This window comes from Colias eurytheme, chromosome 5 (genome assembly GCF_061535395.1).
Source record: "Colias eurytheme isolate Ceu_HAF_F1 chromosome 5, ilColEury1 Martin Lab GWU primary, whole genome shotgun sequence".
Classification (NCBI taxonomy): domain Eukaryota; kingdom Metazoa; phylum Arthropoda; class Insecta; order Lepidoptera; family Pieridae; genus Colias; species Colias eurytheme.
Genome location: NC_142984.1, coordinates 9,093,544 through 9,113,937, shown reverse-complemented (window position 1 = coordinate 9,113,937; position 20,394 = coordinate 9,093,544). Strand labels below are relative to the sequence as shown.

General features: G+C 32.9%; 1 protein-coding gene across 3 annotated transcripts in view; it reads right to left on the bottom strand.

Annotated features, from left to right (window-relative positions):
• Positions 1-13,224, bottom strand: part of chp (leucine rich repeat containing G protein-coupled receptor chaoptin) — a 56,027-nt gene extending 42,803 nt beyond the window's left edge. For all 3 annotated transcript variants that reach the window (XM_090102059.1, XM_090102057.1, XM_090102058.1), the window contains exon 1: positions 13,005-13,224. The gene's annotated coding sequence lies outside the window, so the exon portion shown is untranslated. The remainder of the gene's footprint in view (positions 1-13,004) is intronic.
• Between the last annotated feature and the right edge of the window lie 7,170 nt (positions 13,225-20,394).

The window sequence follows — 20,394 nt, the reverse complement described above, 5'->3', positions numbered from 1 at the left end:
TAAGTTAACAATATAGGTACCTACTCACATTCTGTTGTAATAGAATACGAAGAATTAACTGGATATGATTATCTCAAGCCAATCTTGTTCTATATGCATACAATGCCTTTCATTATATTATATTAAATAACGTTACAATGGCCAAAGAACAAGGAAACACTATATTTATTCACACAATGAAGTCTTGAACTTGCTGAGTTTTCACGTCAGAAACTAAGGTCGCCTAGTTTTCCCACCGTGTTCAAGCGAAATATGGCATTAACAACCTTGACTTAAAGATCAAAATTACTTACACGTTTGTCGTAGAACAAGTTGCATTGCTTTGTGGGTCAACATAATAATATACAGGCGTAATATGCAATATTGATGTAAATTACGTCTTCTAGTATTAATGCACAAACACGTTCTTGAATAGAATTGCATATATTGGTTTCATTCACGTTATGAAACTATATTTTTAATTTTTAAATTATAATTATTCAAAATATTAATTTAATTAGCGCTAAATACCTTTTATTCCAAGCTATAAACATATTGTTCACACCCGCGCTTTTATAAAAAAAAATGATCCGTTCCCGCGCTTTTACGTTCATGTTTTTTTTTATTGGTTATCACTGTCAATTTGCCAAAGTGCCAGTTGTACGATTTTTTCCCTCTGGCAACAAATTTGATTAGTTGGTTCGTACGTACAAGAATATTGAATACAATGACAATGATAAAATAACGATTTATTATATTATGGTACCTAGCTTACTACATATATATTTTTTTAAGATTTAAAAATAGAATGTTATAATTTACATAAATATGTAAATGCGTATTGATTTTTTTTTTTCTTGAATGTATCGTGTAAAAATGCTGTACCTAATGTTATTTCTTTGGCTATGATCTAAAGATTTTACATATTCATAATTTTATGCAATAATGAAATATGCAGCATAAGTAGATACATAAATTAAAAAGAAATAGGATACCCACTGAAGCGTAAAAATTATAAATTTATTAAGGGTGCGTATAAAGCAAAATTACCAATCTTCTATTAGATGATACGTGTAATATTCAAGACCAAATCTAAAAAATAAAATATATATCAAACTAGATGATATGTTCAACGATTCTGTTCAATCAAAAACATAAAATATTAAAATTGACTCGATAAAAAAAAATCACCAAGTTCTAATTTTCACACTTTTACGTTTTCTACTTGACATGGTAATACTTATTATGATTTTTTTTTCATAAACAATTATATTAAAACATTTGCAAGATATTTGTCAGAGCATTTTGTGTAATTACTTTTAGTTTTGGTTTTATCTGCGATAAACCACTTTTGGCGCTCTTTTTTTCTCGAGATAAACGTTTGGTTTTGTCACGATAAAAGTGGTTTATCGCAGATAAAACCAATAAAATCTAGTTTGATATATATTTTATTTTTTAGATTTGGTCTTGAATATTACACGTATCATCTAATAGAAGATTGGTAATTTTGCTTTATACGCACCCTTAAGTTAAAACACTGGAATAAAAAACAAGTCGAGAATGTTATTTATAAAACAAAAGAAAAAAATGAACGCAAAAGAATACAGAAGCGGACCATTATCGAAAAAATTATAGGATATTAATTTGCAATGCGTTCGAGCGGATTCGTAAAAATTAAATATTAAACCGGGCTGTGAATTCGGGCGGCCATTTTGAATGAAATACACACAATGGGAAAAATTCTCTAGTAAACTGTAGGTACACCGAAATTGTCGCGGAGAAAAACTTGAGGGTGAGATGTTTATAATAAAACATGTGAAGTAAAATGGTCGCTTTTAAGATGTTTTCAGCTAACTAATTTTCAGCAGATCCTCGCTGATTGTTTACATTTAACACGTCCTTATTATGTGTTAGTATTTTATTTTGGTTTTATATTTTCTCAAGTTAGATTTAAGATTTTATTACACAATGTTTTTGACAAAATATTATATTCAGAATACCTACTTATTATACTTATGTAGAAAGTAGCTACGTAGGTATAATTATTTGGTAATCTGTGCTTTAAGTAGGAACGTATTGTGTTTTGTCGAGAGGTCAAATAAGTTCATGTTATTTAAATAATACATTTTTGTAAATATTTTGTAATCACAATGTTCAGTAAATTGTATACAGTATTTAAATGTGATTATTGTTTTATTCATATTTTTCTGCAGTGAATTCTTGTAAATAGCCGAGCCAGATTCAAAATAAGGACAAAATATGAACCCGATATTAAAGTTCTGGAAAATTAAACTTTTCTTTTATTACCAAGAAGAATCGGAAGACATTTCGCAAGATAAAAACGAGATGTAAAAATAAATTTCACTGCATTCGCGAGATAATATTGCGAACATAAAGAAAAACATAAAATGTGAAATGTAAATCTTATAGAGCAAGTTTCGACGGCACTATCTGCATTGTTTTACAGATACTTTACAAATTTTATAAGCAATGCGATTTATATGAAGCCGTAGTTTAGGTATAGGTTACTTGTTTAAACTGCTTTAATTTTTCATGAACCGAAAGTATTTTTATAGATAGGTATTGCTATTTAAAATTTAATGTTGCATACATTGACGTGTTTGTAATCTGTAACAAATATATATACATATATATACGTTTTTTAAATTTATTTTTTTCAAAACAAACCACTTTTTCAGTTCATATACTATACTTGCGTCTTTAAGAACCTAATCCACATACAATGAACACGTGCAATCTAATTTACTCTACCCATTCTATGACGTGAATAACTACGGATAAAAAACCACAACTGCATTAATGAATGACATAAATTATGAGTAACTTCCTTTGCACAGATAATGAAATAATTGTTTAGTCTGTGGTAGGCGCCGTCGTAATTGCACTAATCAGAGCGTGGGCGAGCAGGTGACGAATTGACCACTTGCTTTGAAGAAAGCAGCTGTTCATGTGTGATCAATATGATCACAGTTTTTCGTATCTACTTAATTAATATTTTCGTACTATGAAAACTATTCTGTTGTTGTTTTTTCTATGCGTAATTAAATTGATTGGCATATTTAAAATAATATCTGCGTTTGTGTCACGTAAATTTTGATATTTTTTAAATATAGTATGGCCATGATATTAAAACTATTTTAAAGATAGTTTACAATACGTAAATAACAATATGTAAACAATAAGTTTATATTTATTAATTCAATCAATGACAAATTTCTATCACTTTCGGAAATAAAATAAGAAAGTTTTAGCCATTTTTGAATGCCGAAATTTAACTAATAAATAACTTATTTTTTATTCATTGCCATTTGCCATGTCGAAAATATCATTAGAACATTGTTGGTATCTATTAATTAAATAGCAATGTAAGTTAATAATTTGAAAAAGAGAAGCAATATTCATCAATATTATGCGTAAAATCATTTAAAAAAAATTATCATTTCTATGCTCATAGAAAGCATTAAGGTCCAAATACATAGTTGGTTTCACTCTTTTAGTAGTGAAAGTGATTTCCAAACGGTTGCGTCATAAGGCATTAGTAAACATACCGCGTGGAAACATGTTTTTAAGAAACAGTAGTCTGTAGTTTTTGAATAACTTTATTTTGTATCTATCTATTTTAAAATATATCATAGTTTAAGACTTGAATAAAAATAATTTTGAATCAAGGAATTATAATAATCATGGTTCTATACAGGTGTGTCAAGGTTTTCTTCTTATATAAATAACAATAGTCATAATTTATTGCAAAGTAATTGTTTAATAATATTACCTACTTTACGTGACATCTAACATACCTGATAGGTAAGTAGGTACTTATTCTTCGACATAATATTAACATCTGTATGAAAAATATTTTTTTTTCCGTGAAGAAGCAATAGGTACTGCAACAAAATCTTCACTTAAGTACTAAATTTCAGATTTTGGATGAGTAGTTTTAGCCTTACTGATATTCAAGTAAAAAATAGTCTATAAGAACAGGTTGCCACGGTTACGTACCTATTTGACATACATTTTATTCAACTCATGATTCGGCTGCGAATGCGATCAACTATGAGTTCTCGAGTAGCGAAAAATACCGGTTTCTAAAAGCTTTATGCGTAGTATTTTCGTTTGTAAACTTATGTTTTTTATATGTTTTGATCCATCTCAAAGGTGGTGGTAGGTACTTTTTATGTTAATGAATATGATGCGTAAACAAATATGAAGCAAAAATATTTTTCGAGGTTTGGCTACTTCGTATTTACATAAAACTTTATATTCAAGTTTAACAGAATTATACACTACTGATTTATACATACTACCTAGATGGAAAATTATCATGTTACATATTATGTTATTATATTTTGTGGCGGACAGTGATATTATAACGTGTGAATGTATTAAAATAAGAAATTATACAGTTAACAATTTAAAAAAAAATCAATTAAGAATCTACATTCCCAACCTATAAATCGAAGCAAATTCTAATCATCCTTCTAGAAATCATAGTAAGTCCCTCCAGTCTATACCATCGCTAACGCCGTGTCAACACTCTTACGCAATAAGACCTCGAAAGCCTCTATTCACCCGTGAAGCTTATTACCAAGGGCTTAAAGCTGCTTTTCATATAACAAGCTATGTAGCACACAAGGCTAATTGCAACATGCATGGGAATTCTTTTCGAATGTTGCGTATTTGCTTGTTCTTTTAGCTGGTAGTGGTTTGGTTGTGATAGTGTAGGAAGTATTATAATATGTACCTATATACTTTTAATTTTTTAAAGAAGTAATTCTGTTAGTAAAGTTGATTTTTTGTTTCATAACTAGACATATCGACGTGTAAAATGAACAAACAAGCTGATATTAAACTCTAGAAATTAACAAATAAACAAAAATCCTAAAATACACAACTTAATATACTACCTAAATGATGGTCTAAAACAAAACATAAAAAGTGAAGTCCCGTGTCCCCGTAGTGGGGTAGGGGGCAGATGCATTATTCATACATCTGTTTCACTGATCGATTTTTCTTTAGGGACAAGTAGGTGATCAGCCTTCTGTGTCCTGCCAGACCGAGACATTTTTTTTTTTCGTCTCCACCGGGAATCGAACCCAGGACCCCTCGGTTCTACGCTCACGCGTCAACCACTGTACCGAGGAGGCGGTCAGACAAAACATAATTAGATTTTATTTAAATAAAAATTTAAATTACCTACTAAAAATAAATAATTGTTTCGTTCTTTCTAATTCATTGATCTAAGTTTCTTAACAACTGGTACACAATCTATTTCTTAATATCCCGAATTTTAATTGAATTAAATAAGTTGACGATTTAATAATTTTGGCTGAACATTGTGAGCAAGGGCCGAATGAATTGGCGTTGTAGTGACAAGGGTTAGTAAAAGTGTCATCCTAAATGAATTGAATACTTGAGTTCACCTTTTTTACGGTAACAAAGCATTACCTTTATATTCCTGCTCCGACATTTGATATTCCTTTGTAATTATTTAGAAAAATACACGTTTTTTATAGAAAATATAAAATTGTTATATTGTTTTTCTTATCTTTTCTTTTACTACAATAATATTTTGCTCGTCACCGAAAATATATTTTTTACTTTTATACGAGAGACTCGTTTAAATACAATTTAATGATCCTACGCTTTTAAATGAAGTTCTCACATCACATACTTAACACGAATAGACTGTAACTTTGTTAAAATAAACGGATCTTTTCCCACAAAATTTGCATTTAAAATTATGTCATTATAATTGTCCCTATCATATACCTACATAACAAAGATTTATTCACAAATAACTGTATCTTTAATATAATTGAATTATTAAGAAAAAACTAACAAATCTAACACGCAAAAGCCCATCATGATCCAAGACGTAATACACGAATTTTCTCTGCCCAATGCCCATATTCCCAATCTCATATCTATAAGGTAAGGCCTGCGTACCAAAATGTCGCAGTCTGTGGTCGCAGTTTTATACAATGTGGAAAAAAGACAGCGCTATATAGGTTGTATAGCGCCATCACTTTCCCACACTGGAAGTAATACTGCTGTAAGACATCATGGTAATCCCACCTGATAGAAATTTACGTAAGATTCCCACGTGGCTTTCAGATTTCAAGCCTGGAATAGATAGCAAATTGAAAGAAAGTCGGAGGTCAGTGTATAATAAATGTATTAACATCGGCAATCTTATTCATAGTTAGTATTATTGTATGCTTCTGCACTTAATCCATACTAAGATTATAAATGCGAAAGTAACTCTGTCTGTCTGTCTGTTACTCAATCACGCCTAAACTACTGAACCAATTTTGATGAAATTTGGTATGAGTATATTTTGATACCCGAGAAAGGACATAGGCTACTTTTTATCCTGGGAAAATGACGCAATCCCGGAAATCCCACGGGAACGGGAACAATGTGGGTTTTTCTTTAACTGCGCGGGCGAAGCCGCGGGCGGAAACCTAGTTTTTAATAAATATGAGTTAATGTTTCATTAAATAAACAATTGTTAGTAATTGTTAAGTGTATTTCTATAGTATCTATGTTAAGTCATTTCTATAGTAAGCTCTTCACGATATTTTATAGTATACACTTAACAATTACTAACAATTGTTTATTTAATGAAACATTAACTCGTATTTATTAAAAACTAGGTTTCCGCCCGCGGCTTCGCCCGCGCAGTTAAAGAAAAACCCACATTGTTCCCGTTCCCGTGGGATTTCCGGGATTGCGTCATTTTCCCAGGATAAAAACTGTCCTTTCTCGGGTATCAAAATATACTCATACCAAATTTCATCAAAATTGGTTCAGTAGTTTAGGCGTGATTGAGTAATAGACAGACAGACAGAGTTACTTTCGCATTTATAATCTTAGGCGATCTTCTTGAGCGTCGTAGGGAAGCTATTCGGAAGAGTCATCGTGAACAGACTCCTGAAGCTTGCAGATCGCGTCTATCCTGAGGCACAATGTGGCTTTCGCTCTCAAAGATCCACAATCGATATGATTTTCACCCTACGACAGCTACAGGAAAAGTGCAGAGAACAACAAACACCCCTGTTTATTGCCTTTGTAGACCTAAATAAGGCATTCGACTCGGTTAGCAGGGAGGGGTTGTATTCTGGTTTGGAACATATTGGCTGTCCGCCCAAGTTACTCTCAATGATAAAGACATTTCACGAAGAGACGAGAGGAGTAATCGTTTACGATGGAAAAACTTCGGAACCCTTTTTAGCGCGTAGAGGAGTCCGTCAAGGTTGTGTTATGGCACCAACATTGTTCGGTATATTTTTTTCACTGCTCTTGAACACTGCATTTAAGAACGATCAGCAAGGTATCCATCTGCACACCAGGGCCGATGGTAAACTTTTTAACGTCTCTCTACTTAGATCTAAGCGACACCGTTTAGATCTCTTTGTGGACCAGCTTTTATTTGCAGATGACGCAGCCTTTGTTGCGAATTCCGTCATGGAATTGCAATCAATTTTGGATAAATTTTCTCGCGCTTGCACTTTGTTTTCGATGTCCATCAACACTAAAAAAACTGTTGTTTTGGTTCAGGGGCCCACTGATAGACCAACATTCCTTTTGGATGGAACTCCATTACAATTAGTCGACAAATTTGGTTACCTCGGATCTACTGTTACGAGTAATCTCTCCGTGAATGCCGAGATTGACAGTCGCATCGGCAAAGCTGCAGCGATGTTTGGGAAGCTCCGTGATAGAGTGTGGGAGAATAATCATTTAACAACCAAAACGAAGATGATTGTTTATCGATCTACTGTGCTTAGCATTCTCCTATACGGGGCTGAGACCTGGACTTCGTACGCTAAACAAGAACATCGGTTGAATGCATTCAACATGCGCTGTCTGCGTAGTATTCTTCGTATAACATGGAAGGACCGAATAACTAATGAAAAAGTCCTAGAGATTGCACAGTTGCCCAGTCTTAGAGCCCTGCTTAAGCAGCGTCGGTTGCGTTGGCTAGGACATGTCCACCGCATGGATCCTTCCCGATTGCCGAGGCAAGTAATGCTTGGTGCAGTTGCACATGCTAAAAGAGGCATCGGAAGACCTTTGCTGCGTTTTAAAGACAGTGTGAAACGTGACATGTCTACGTTCAAGATCAACCCCCCAGACTGGGAAAAGCTCGCCCAAAACCGAACATCTTGGCGTAGTCTTGTTCATGAGGGTTGTAAGGCACACGATCGCAGTTGGTTCGATGCTCTGCGTGATCGTCGGACTAGATTAAATAATTTATCACCAGTCACATCATCAACATATAAGTGCAGGAGTTGTGGGCGCTCTTGTCGCTCCAGAATCGGGCTCTTCAGCCATGAACGACGCTGCCCTAAATTATAACAATAATAAAATAACTCATATTACAATTAATTAAATTAACTTAAGTATGTACTAAATTGCTGCAATAATAGAATTTTAACTTCGTAATTAAAATGTAACTGCATATACAGGGTGTCCCAAAAAGTAGTGATGAACGCAAGTTGGGAGGTAGAGGACCTAGAGGGCTATCCGAATCACCCCCATGTATGTTATGCGATTTTTCGTATTTTCGGAGTTATGAAGTTTTTTTCAATTTTTCTGCTATCACCGAGTACGATGATATTTTCACTCATTGTGACGTGAATTATTGCGCTAGATGCTTAGTTTTTTTTGTGTGCTAAGCTGAAAGATAGGTCAATTCAGTATGGTAACATTTAATAACGTTAAATCTTCAAATGGAATAAAAAAAAAGAGTTAAATGTCAAGAAAGATAAAATTATCCAGTATGTTCAAAACTTCAAGGGCCCATAAAAAAATAAAATCACATGAAAAAAGTTTTCCATTTGGCTTTTAAAAACTTGCTCTATCTATTGGGTAGCTACCCTAAAAATTTCATTTTATTATTCAGAAGGTTTCAATCGAAAAATTGAAATCTAATGTGGTAAGTGCAAATATTTTATTAACATGATGATCATTAAAACTATTAAATAGGTGTTTAATTACCAGAAATTTTTAAAATAACCCAGCTGTGGCTCAATGCAAGTGCGACATCACCTTAAAAAGTTGTCTTTTAAATGTCTGAATGCCCTTTTATCATTTTTAATGGTTTCTTCTGCTACTATGAATTTCGGGGTTATTTCGTCCAAATTGTGGCATTCTTTCAAGTAGCCGAGGTCTTTTTAGTATCCCCATTGAAACAATTCAATGGGGTTTAGGTCGAGGGACCGCGGAGGCCAGGATTTAAGGCAGGCGTCACCGGCGCATGCGCAGGCTGCAACGACCAATCTATCTTTCAGGGTATCTTTGCCCTTTAGCCTGGCCTCCACGGTCCCCGGACATAAACCCTATTAATTTTTTTCCGTGGGGATACTACAAAGACGAGATACTGCCATAATTTGGACGAAATAACCCCGAAATTCATAGTAGCAGAAGAAACCATTAAAAATGATAAAAGGGCATTCAGATATTTAAAAGACAACTTTTTACGGTGATGTCGCACTTGCACTGAGCAACAGCAGGGATATTTTAAAAATTTCTGGTAATTAAACACCTTGTTATTGGTTTTAATTTGTTTTTATTAATCATCATGTAAATTCAATTTTTTCACTTGCCTCATTTAGATTTGAATTTTTCTATTGAAGCCTTCTGAATAATAAAATGAAATTTTCAGGGTAGCTACCTGATAGATAGAGCAAGTTTTTAAAAGCCAAATGGAAAACTTTTTTTATGTGATTTTATTTTTTTACGGGCCCTTGAAGTGGTGAACATACTCGGTAATTTTATCTTTCTTGGCATTTAATTCTTTTTTTATTCCATTCAAAGTTCTAACTATAGTAAATGTTACCATACTGAATTGGCCTATCTTTCAGCTTAGCACAAAAAAAAATCAAGCATATTCCGCAATAATTGACGTCACCATGAGTGAAAATATCATCGTACTCGGCGATAGCAGAAAAATTGAAAAAAACGTCATAACTCCGAAAATACGAAAAATCGCATAACATACATGGGGGTGATTCGGATAGCCCTCTAGGTCCTCTACCTCCCAACTTGCGTTCATCACTACTTTTTGGGACACCCTGTATAATCTACCATAGATTTAATAGGCCAACGACGACTATAAAATATCGATAGGTAAATATCGGGAATTTTCATCGTAATTGACTTTTTTATATGATTGTTTTTTTGTAAAGATTTCGAAATATAAAGAAATAAGTACAAATCCACTTCTATTTGTACTTATATAATATTATTTCAATTAGCTACATAGTTAGCATGAGTATAGTTGGATCAAGAAAAACACTTCGAAATTTAACAAACTACGTTTTACTCTACTAAAAATTAAAACTGATCCCATTTAATAATTACTACCTACCTGAGCTATAAACGCCATAATTACTCAGCATATAATTTTAATAAAAACGAGAACTCCTAATGAGATAGCTTAACTAACGAACATACTAATGGGCATAAATTTGCCTTAAAAATATCCAGTGATGATTAACATATGGGGAATAATGAGGATAAATATGATAGATCTTAAACACGCAAGGAAGATGGTTTCTATCAAATTAATAGTGTAACAATATGTTAGAACTAAAAAACTGTATGTAGGGCACATAAAATGTGTTTTTACCTAACATTATATTTTTGGTAGCAATTATTTAGATGTTGTATTCAAAACATTTTCGCAGCAGAAATTGTTATTTTAAAGAAGTTTTAAAGCAATCTCCCTTTTCATTTGTATGCCGTTTTATCTATAAGTCTTATAAGAAAATTTATAATGAAACTCAAAATGTAATTATGATTAGAATCGTGATAAAAATTAATAAGTAGGTACTCTGGATAATAAATTTAATGTACTAAAACCTTTGTAATAATATTAAAAATAATTGTATTTCTTCGTCCTTCTTACGATTAAATTGTTGAACTAATGTTAAATTTCTCTATGTAAAGAAATATCTTTGAGGTCGTTTTACGTTGTGACCGTAACTTAAAATTTCAAGACATTTGTCATGCAATGCGACAGGAAAGGGGAGGGGTTGATCAGTTAATTTATCATGTCCTATAGACGCTTTTTATTTCATCATTTTTTGTTGACTATTTGTATAAGATTGTTCATTGTTGAACATTATTTAATTACGCAAGAAAGATTCAAACACCAAGACATATTTATTTTCCAAATTCGCTTTTGCTAGCTTCTATTATCTGACACTATATTAGAACTACTTCTACGCTTAGATCTAGCTAAAATAATGTTAACAAGAGCCTTATTTACTTGTATTAACAACTATTATCACTTTTAACCAAATTATATCGTTGATACTAATTATAGGCCTCTATGATTTCTGTATCAATGCATAGCCAATGTTCCGACTTCCGCACGACCTACTATTCAAGCTAACTATTGGAACACAAAGAGTAATGCCACACAGTACCACACCATTTACATTCAAAGCACCTTGAATTACATATCCTAACGTTTTTATTTGACTACACGATCCGTAAGTGACTACTTTCTTTTTGGTATAAACAAGTGTTAGTGGTATAAATTCGATTATTTATTGGTTCTGAGATATGAAGAAAGCGGTCGTCTTTCCAGAAAACTACTGAACCGATTAGTCGATTGATATATTGGATGTAGGCTTCCTTTTATCGAAGTACCAGGAGAAATACTCGAGGATAAAGCTCGTTACATACAATAATTATTTATTGTATTGTACCTATGTATTTAAATTTTCAGAATACAGTACCACTACAATGTAGAGACACCGCTCTTATTACGATACCTGCGTAATTAAGTCTGGTTTTAAGGGAAATACAATCAAGTCACTCGGATATATTAGTTAAAAAAATTGTGTATGATAGGACAAGATCGCTATAATGATTTATGCAATAATAGCATGATTAATAATTTTCCTGCAGGAACTTATGATTCAATCAATTACGGTGACCCAATTATTAAACTTAATTATATCGGTTCTAGGGAAATACAATCGCTGAAAATTGATTATTATTGGCTCGAATTTATAATGACCGGAATACTATCTGCTATCTATTTATATTTTGAGCTTTGATGTTTCAATATACATACATATATTATATATATTTTTTTTTAATTCCGTTACCAAAAACGATAAATAGCTATTATAAATGCGCGTTTTTTTATAAACTCAAACTCAAAAATTTATTTATTCAACTACCTAGTTACTAGACCACAGATTAGATACCTATTAGTTATGACTAGACTACGTTTAGCCGCTTCAAAATACATAAAAAAAAAATTTACCTAGGTACCACCGGTTTGGGAAGCTGTTTCTATAGAACATTTACTCTACATAAAATGAGAAAGATGAATCTACCTCACATGTATTAATCGTCCTAATAAACTTAATTAAATATCCGCTCTGAATCTCCTGATTGTTATCATTTGTTTTCTTCAATATGAATGACTAATGGCTTCCGTAACAATACATAATATATGTTTGAAACAGACCAAAAATTTCGACATAGATGGTTTGTCCCAGATTCAAATCCAGGACGCCACCCTGTCGCCAAAATAAGGCTTCGTAAAAACTAAGATATGAGTATTGAGTAGGTGCGAAATATGGAAATGAAAAGTGAAAATAATTATAGTCAATTACTGAAAGCGTAACACATAGAGAGATTCTAAACTAAATTTGAAACTACCGTCTTTATAAGTTTATAACATCTACATATTTCTTATTTCAAATAAAATGATTTTTCTAATTACCAATATAAAAGTCGAATACTATCTTGTATTAATGACATATAAATTAAGATACTACACAAGCCATTAAATAATAAGCTATCCAATTAAATATCAGTACTTAATCGATTCAGCAATCAAGTAACAATGGCGAAGAGACAGATAGCACAAAACATTACAGAGCAAACAAAGATTGAAATCTATTGTCGTTGACAATGCATGAAAAAAAAACAAAGCAGTTTGAAGGGTGATTATTGAACGAAAATGCACCAACCGCCCCTGAACTTGACGTCATCCGTTGCTATAGCAATGCTCCCGGGAAAAGCTCGAGGTCACCTCTCAACTTTTTTTTTCACAATTCAATTTGCACAGATAAAAAATCAAACAGGCACGTAAAGTGATTTTGTAACGAAAAAAAAAATATTTACACTGATTTTTAAATTTGGAACGCGACGTGGCCGCGCGTTTACGCGTTGAAGGTACGGGGCAAACTACATAAATGTCAGTGGAGGCGGCACATGTGCAGAGCTCGGTAAAGCGCTGTACACAGTCGTGAGATTTTCCCGCGACTGTAAACGTTGCGCGGAGATGAAACAAGGCTTGAGAGCTGTCTTAATTATTAAATTGGATATTATTAGCAATGTTATTCTTAATCTTATTCAAGTTTTAATTAGATTTATTTTATTCTATTAATTTATACTCTACTTTTAGATTATATGAATGAACGATGTCATTTCCGCATTTCTTTAATTGAATTTATATATGTAATTGTTTTACAGCTTGGACTAAAAATAACTAGTGTACAATAAACTTATCAATGGTTATTTAGCAACTTGTGAAATAACACTTCAGAGTAAAATGTAAAGTCATTGAATTAAACATCTATCAAATACTTAAATAAATTATTGATAATGTCAGTAATTGTACATAATTGGTTTATCTTGTAGATATTATGCTAAAAAGTGGGTCGTACAAAATATAAATAAATAATTGACTAATCCTAAACCCAAAGAATTATATTAAACTATAAATAAACTTATTGATTGCTCTAGATTATAGAGCAACCGAAATATAATTATCCGTCCATAATTTGATAAGTTAAAATAGCTTTAAATAAATAATATAACTTTTGATTTCCTTTTATTTAAATGCACTTTTTAATACTTCCATATAATTTTTATCAATATTTGTTCTTAGTCAGTATACAAATCTTATAATTATTATAATTTCATCCAACAAAGTTTGGCTGCAAAGCATATTTTAGAATCCGACAAACTTCAATACAAAACAAAATAATTGTTTCAATCGCAAGAAAATTGTTCTCGCCATACACACGCCCTAACGTGCGAGAGAGAAGGCTATCGGCGCTATACCGCTTTTCTCGTTATGTAAGCTACGGCCCTGGAGCCTGCTCCCCACCCTCATTGAAGCCGCTAGCTCAGATCACACAGGTCCGCCTGTGTTGGGCCAACATCATAATTACGTCAGCAAATGTTTGCCAAGCGTGACTTGAGAACTATCTTTGATTTTGAGTTTATTAAATTGATTATTGTGTTCTGATTCAAATGGTTTTAGACTTTGGAATTACTTGAACAATTTTAATGTGAGATGACATGATTCTACGATCATACGTGCCACTAGGGACCTATTATTAGGAAAATTATGGCTTTGTTTACTAACTTGAAGGCTCTTTTATGACAAGTAAGAGTATGATTAGTTAAATTTATTCTGGAATCTTCCATCGACTCATAATAGAATCGTGGCTGTCAAGAGATCCTTACCTGTAGTCAGGTGATTTATTCACTTTTGTAACAGCCGTTTTAATGAAGCTATTACAAGAAATATATTTACTTAGATGTTATTGTTACTCTATAAACTAGAACTATCAATAATTTTAATTCTTGTAAATGTAATAATTATACGAGTTCCTTAATACATGTCGTGGTCGTCACAAGTCACGATGCAGTCAAGACTACAAGACTGTAAATGAAATGAATGAATGTACACACGAGTAAACTAATGTTCCTTATAATATTAATTATAACACTATCTACTTCGAACGCTAAACTTCTAACAATATCGTTTTCCAGGTTACTATCAACCTGTTCAAATACGTTTTCACCATTACCAATATCCCCAATATGCCAATTCACTGGGCTACAGTTGCATTTGTACACACAAACACGGTACGACACAGTGTCGCTAGCTGGAAAGCGAGGCGTTTGAGATAAACTCGTTACGGCGGCAATTGGTTTCCAATGGATACGCGATGGTAATTTTATTAATGTGGCGCAAAGATTTTAATTGTATGGAAATTATGTGTTAGATGTGGGGGAGAAACTATGCAATATAGGGGGCTTAAGAATAGGAGTACCTAACCCTTCTATCTTTTCGCAGTTATTTGTTAGTAAAATTTATAACGTAAGTATTGTAAGAGAAGCGAAGTTACCAAAAAGGTAGTCTTTATGAACATGGCCTAAAGTATTAGAATTTAGAAGGGGGAGGAGAAGGAATAGGAGATGAAAAGCTGTTACGCAATAATTAATCTGAAATACACGTTTCACAATAGAAAAGAAAGAGAAAATTTACAGGAAAATGAAAGAGCTGTTAATAAAATTGCAAACCGTCTTGCAAAAAATTATTTCTCCCGAGAATAAGTAAGCTGTTTCAATGCGCTGCACTTACTGATAATAACAATTATAAGTAGACGTAGTAGCGCAGTGGTTGTGGCACTGATTATTGCTCCTCGAGGATTTCGTTCGCAATTACTGGAAAAATAATGTTTAATGATCATAGTTTTTTTTCTTTCATCTCTTTGTTCATGTATAATAAATCGTTTCGATTGTGACTATTTTTGCTTGTCTTGGTGCTAGCTGGAGTTTAGCAAAATGTTATTATCGTTTCCATAACAGAAGAAGACTGTTGTACTTTAACTCATGCACTCTCTGGTGTAAGCGATGATATTAATGATAAGACAATATAATCGTACCATCCTAAAGATGTCCTTTTTTTCTTAAGTGGGGAAATCTTCCAAAGATACCCACGGCCCCCGGAGAAGGAGCCGTGCGTTATGTCGGATTCTTACCGACTAAAACCCCACTGCGTTCCGTCGAGCCGCTTTAATGATGGGGCCGCGGGTATTGGTTGGAATTTGTTATTTAGATTTCTATGGTTGGAATTCTTCCGCGACCATCCTAGAATAGGATTAGTCCCTATTATCCCTATATTGTTTGCACAGTCATTACACATTGTCATGTAAATGCACCTCGTGCTTTGATATTCAGATGAGAAAGCGACCTTGACCGTAGGAAATAAAATTAATATAGCAAAGAACACAGTGTATTGTTAATTTTTGATTATTTGAGAGCTATGACGTTGTTAGTAGAAATAAACCGGGTTATTCTCTGAATAGTTTGTCACACAAATGAACTAATAATTCAAGCCGTGATTTGTCTGATGAATACCTATTTAGATGCAAAACAGGAATTAGAGCTCTTTGGTAATGAATCTGCTTTTTGCGTAATGAATTTTTGATATTTGAACTGTGAAAAGGAAGAGAAAAGCAGCAAATCATAATTGTTTTGTTTTAAAAAGGAAAATTGGTGACTTGTATCATAACCTAGTTAAAATTATATGATTTATGATATAAAAGGAATAGGAAAACAGTAAAAAGCGTCATAATATAGTTAGCGCTGTGAAGATGTCCAGTGTATATTGACTCTCTAATACATTACCATCCTTAAATACCAGAGGTCAAATAGTAGTCACATAGTTACGTGAGGAATCTTTATGGCCATACACATTTAAGAACATTAGTTTTACATTGTAAGTAACTTCTGAAAAGCTCGTCTTTATACATTGAATGTACTGTTACACGAGGCGCAATTTTAAATCGTTCTTTAAATTTTGTTCGCATAAGTATAAGTTCTTTCAACTCCATAATACAAGAGGGTACAATTGAAGCCTTAATTAAAACGAAAATTAAAGCCCTTCACGAATTACGAATAGAGACTAACACGTGGATGTATTATGCATGCGATACAAAGAAGTGTTGGAAAGTAATTTAGCTATCACAGTGAGAAGTTTGAAGCACATTCACTAAGGGCGTCGTTGAATTAGAGTCGGGGCTTTGATGCGCGGAGCGTTTACTTTTATATGTAATTAAATGTAACAAATTATAAAAAATAAAATTTAATTTATTTAACACACTACAGTTAAATTTAGCAATTATTTTCTTGGTAATTCATATAACATCTACTCGTTCCAAAGGTCATCAAATAATTGTATTAGCCATTAGATTAATCGATATCCCGTGATTCTAAACTGTTGGTCACTTAAGAAAATAAATTAGTGAAATAGATATTTTATTAAATTTCATGGCGTTTAATTTACATACAATATTCTGTTTGAATATCAAAAACTAAAAATAAACTGTGCTGAATTGTTTTGGCCTGGCGACGGGCAGCCGCTGATGAGGTCACGGAAGAATTCTACCATACCCGTGGCCCCATCGTTGATGCGGCTTGACGGAACACAGTGGGGTTTTGGTCGGTAGGAATCCGACATAAGCATAACCCACGGCCCCTTCCCCGGAGGCCGTAGGTATCTATGCAAGATTTCACCACTTAAAAAAAAAAAAGGTACGTAATATTTTCCCAGTGCCGAAGTTCAAACCCATCTCCGGAACTGCCAGAAGGATGGTTTTTGATAAATTGGATAAGTTACTTTTGTCGCGAAAGCAGAATCTGAAGACGATGGCATCGGACATGGTAATTTATATTTTTACTGGCTTTGACGTCATAATGTAAAAAATGTATGTGAGTAGAGACGTTGGCATTAAATATGAAAAACTAGCTGTGCTGTGCAGTTTCACCCGCGGACAAACACTATAGCAAAATCAAATACCCATTTCATAGCTCATGACGTGTTTTTTGACGTATAACCTACATCATTGTAAAGTTTCATCCAAATCTATCTAGTAGTTTTTTCGTGAAAGAGTAACAATCAAGCGCGTCACACACGGTGAAGATATTATAATATTTTATATATCTTAAGATACTGTAATATTTTATGTTACAGTATCTTAAGGTATCTGTATATTAACCGCCATCCTGTTACAACTGACCCGAAATTTTGTGGGTCAATTGTAACAGGATGGCGGTTCTACAGGGGTCTTAGTACGCAATGACAAAAAGAAAAATGATGGTTAGAACGCTGATACCGGATACCTTAAGATACTGTAACATAAAATATTACAGAACATAAAATATTACAGTATCTAATAAAATATTATAGTATCTTCACCGTGAGTGACGCGCTTCATTCATACATCCATCCATCAGCACAAACTTTCGGATTTAGATATTAGTAGGATAAATTATTTAGATTTATACATGGTACCTACCTAAATTTATGTAAAATCTGCTATCAATGTCGCGTTTTCTTCCGCAAACTTATAAACATAGCCTTACACACGTAGAACAATACAATCCGTCTGAGTTTAATTAAATCTTCGTCTAATATATGAACTATATTTGAATTTAATCTCTTATGCTATGAGAATTCTTATTTAGAACTAGCTTTGACACGTGACTCCGTTTTCATACAATATTTAATTATAATCCCACATTAATTTTTCCAATGATATCATCATTCTATTTTGACCGTGTATTATAGTTCTATTAGATCCTCTCGTGTCAGTCAAATTTAATGAACGTTAATAGTGCCAATCAATGAACGAACTATTTTTAAATACCTATATTTAGAAATCCGTTGTACTAACTGTGCCTCACGGTTTTATCCGCAATGCTCCGCTCCTGTTGGTCTTAGTGTGATGATATATATATATATAGCCTGTAGTCTTCCTCGATAAATGGGCTATCTAACATCGAAACAATTTTTCAAATCGGACCAGTAGTTCCTGAGGTTAGCGCTTTCAAACATACAAACTCTTCAGCTTATTATTGGCTCGAAGGGCCTTTCATGCAATTACACTTTAGATAATATTTAGCAATGCACGAATTAAATCCCACTTAAACTGTAAATTTATATTGATTCCACCTTAAAAAAGCTCTTTATAAATTCGCACGTTTAGTACCTTGTACTTCTGTTAGCTTTAACAGAGATTATTTATTCTGGTTCAATATTTCAGTAACCAGAACTCGCATTAATATCATTCACATACAGTCAACAATATTAGGGTTGTTTGACCAAGATCCTTTGCTAATCGTATAAAATCATCCAGTTACTCAATAAAGCTCGTTATAAACATTACGATCACTTTGTAACAAGTTACCGAAGCCTTTGTGAACGCTTTAACATCAAATTTAATATCGCTACAAATGGCTGCTAAGCCGACTTTAAAGACAGCCTTCGACAGTTTTCCAATATCGCGAAATATGGCTTAACGATAATTATTAAATACTAGCTGCTCCGCGCGGTTTCACCCCCGTGGCTCCACTCCTGTTGGTCGTAGCGTAATGATATATAGCCTATAACCTTCCTCGATAAATGGGCTATCTAACAGCGAAAGAATTTTTCAAATCGGACCAGTAGTTCCCGAGATTAGCGCGTTCAAACAAACAAACAAACTCTTCAGCTTTATAATATTAGTATAGATATAGATTTGCGATGCGACTACGACACGACTGCGATGGTTAACGTTAGAAGAGACTTGTGATTCCGGTGGTTAAAGTTTTAAATTTTTGTCGATTTAAATAATTGTCTAAAAAGAGCTTTATTTGTAGTACTTAACAGTGTAGTTACTCGAATAAACTTGTAAAAGTCTCAAAAAAGGTAAAATTCGATTGAGGTTCTGTAAAAATATTCAATGAATAAAATAATTTTCATTCAAAGATCATTCATTGAATCTTAATTAAATGTGACGTCACATATTATCATGGACTAATAAATATATATTATTATGGTTTATAAATGGCCGTCGATATTGATTATTACATTATATAACTTAATTATTATAATGACGTTGTATAATAACTAGCCTATACTTTTCTTTTTTAATATAAAACGTTTTTTTCATAATGATATGGGTAAATAACGCATGAAAATAGATAAAACCTGTAGATTTGCTTCTCTATTTATTACATCCTAGTCAATCATGTAGCGTCTAAGTATTAATATTGAAGCCTGACATTTTTATCACAGTTAAATTAAAACGTTTTATCTAATAATACACTCTGCAAAACTCTAAGCAATACTATCAATTTTAAAAAGAATTAAAGGATGTTTGATCATAATATATTTCTTGTAAAGCAAATCGATCAATGAAACAGACGTTAAAAACATCTATCCTAAAAGCACAAGGCACAACTACAAGGGTATTTAATGGCTAATTTCTTAAGATAATTTATCTTCATACATCTGTGGGTATTAACTTCGGCCATCTGTCTTACAAGTAAATTCACTTTGTTAGGATTACCATTCTCTGAGACCTTTCCTACTTATAAAACACTAGTGGTCCGCCCCGGCTTCGCCCGTGGTACATATTTCGAAATAAAAGGTAGCCTATGTCCTTTCTCGGGTATCAAAATATCTCCATACCAAATTTCATGCAAATTGGTTCAGTAGTTTAGGCGTGATTGAGTAACAGACAGACAGACAGAGTTACTTTCGCATTTATAATATTAGTATGGATTATAATATGT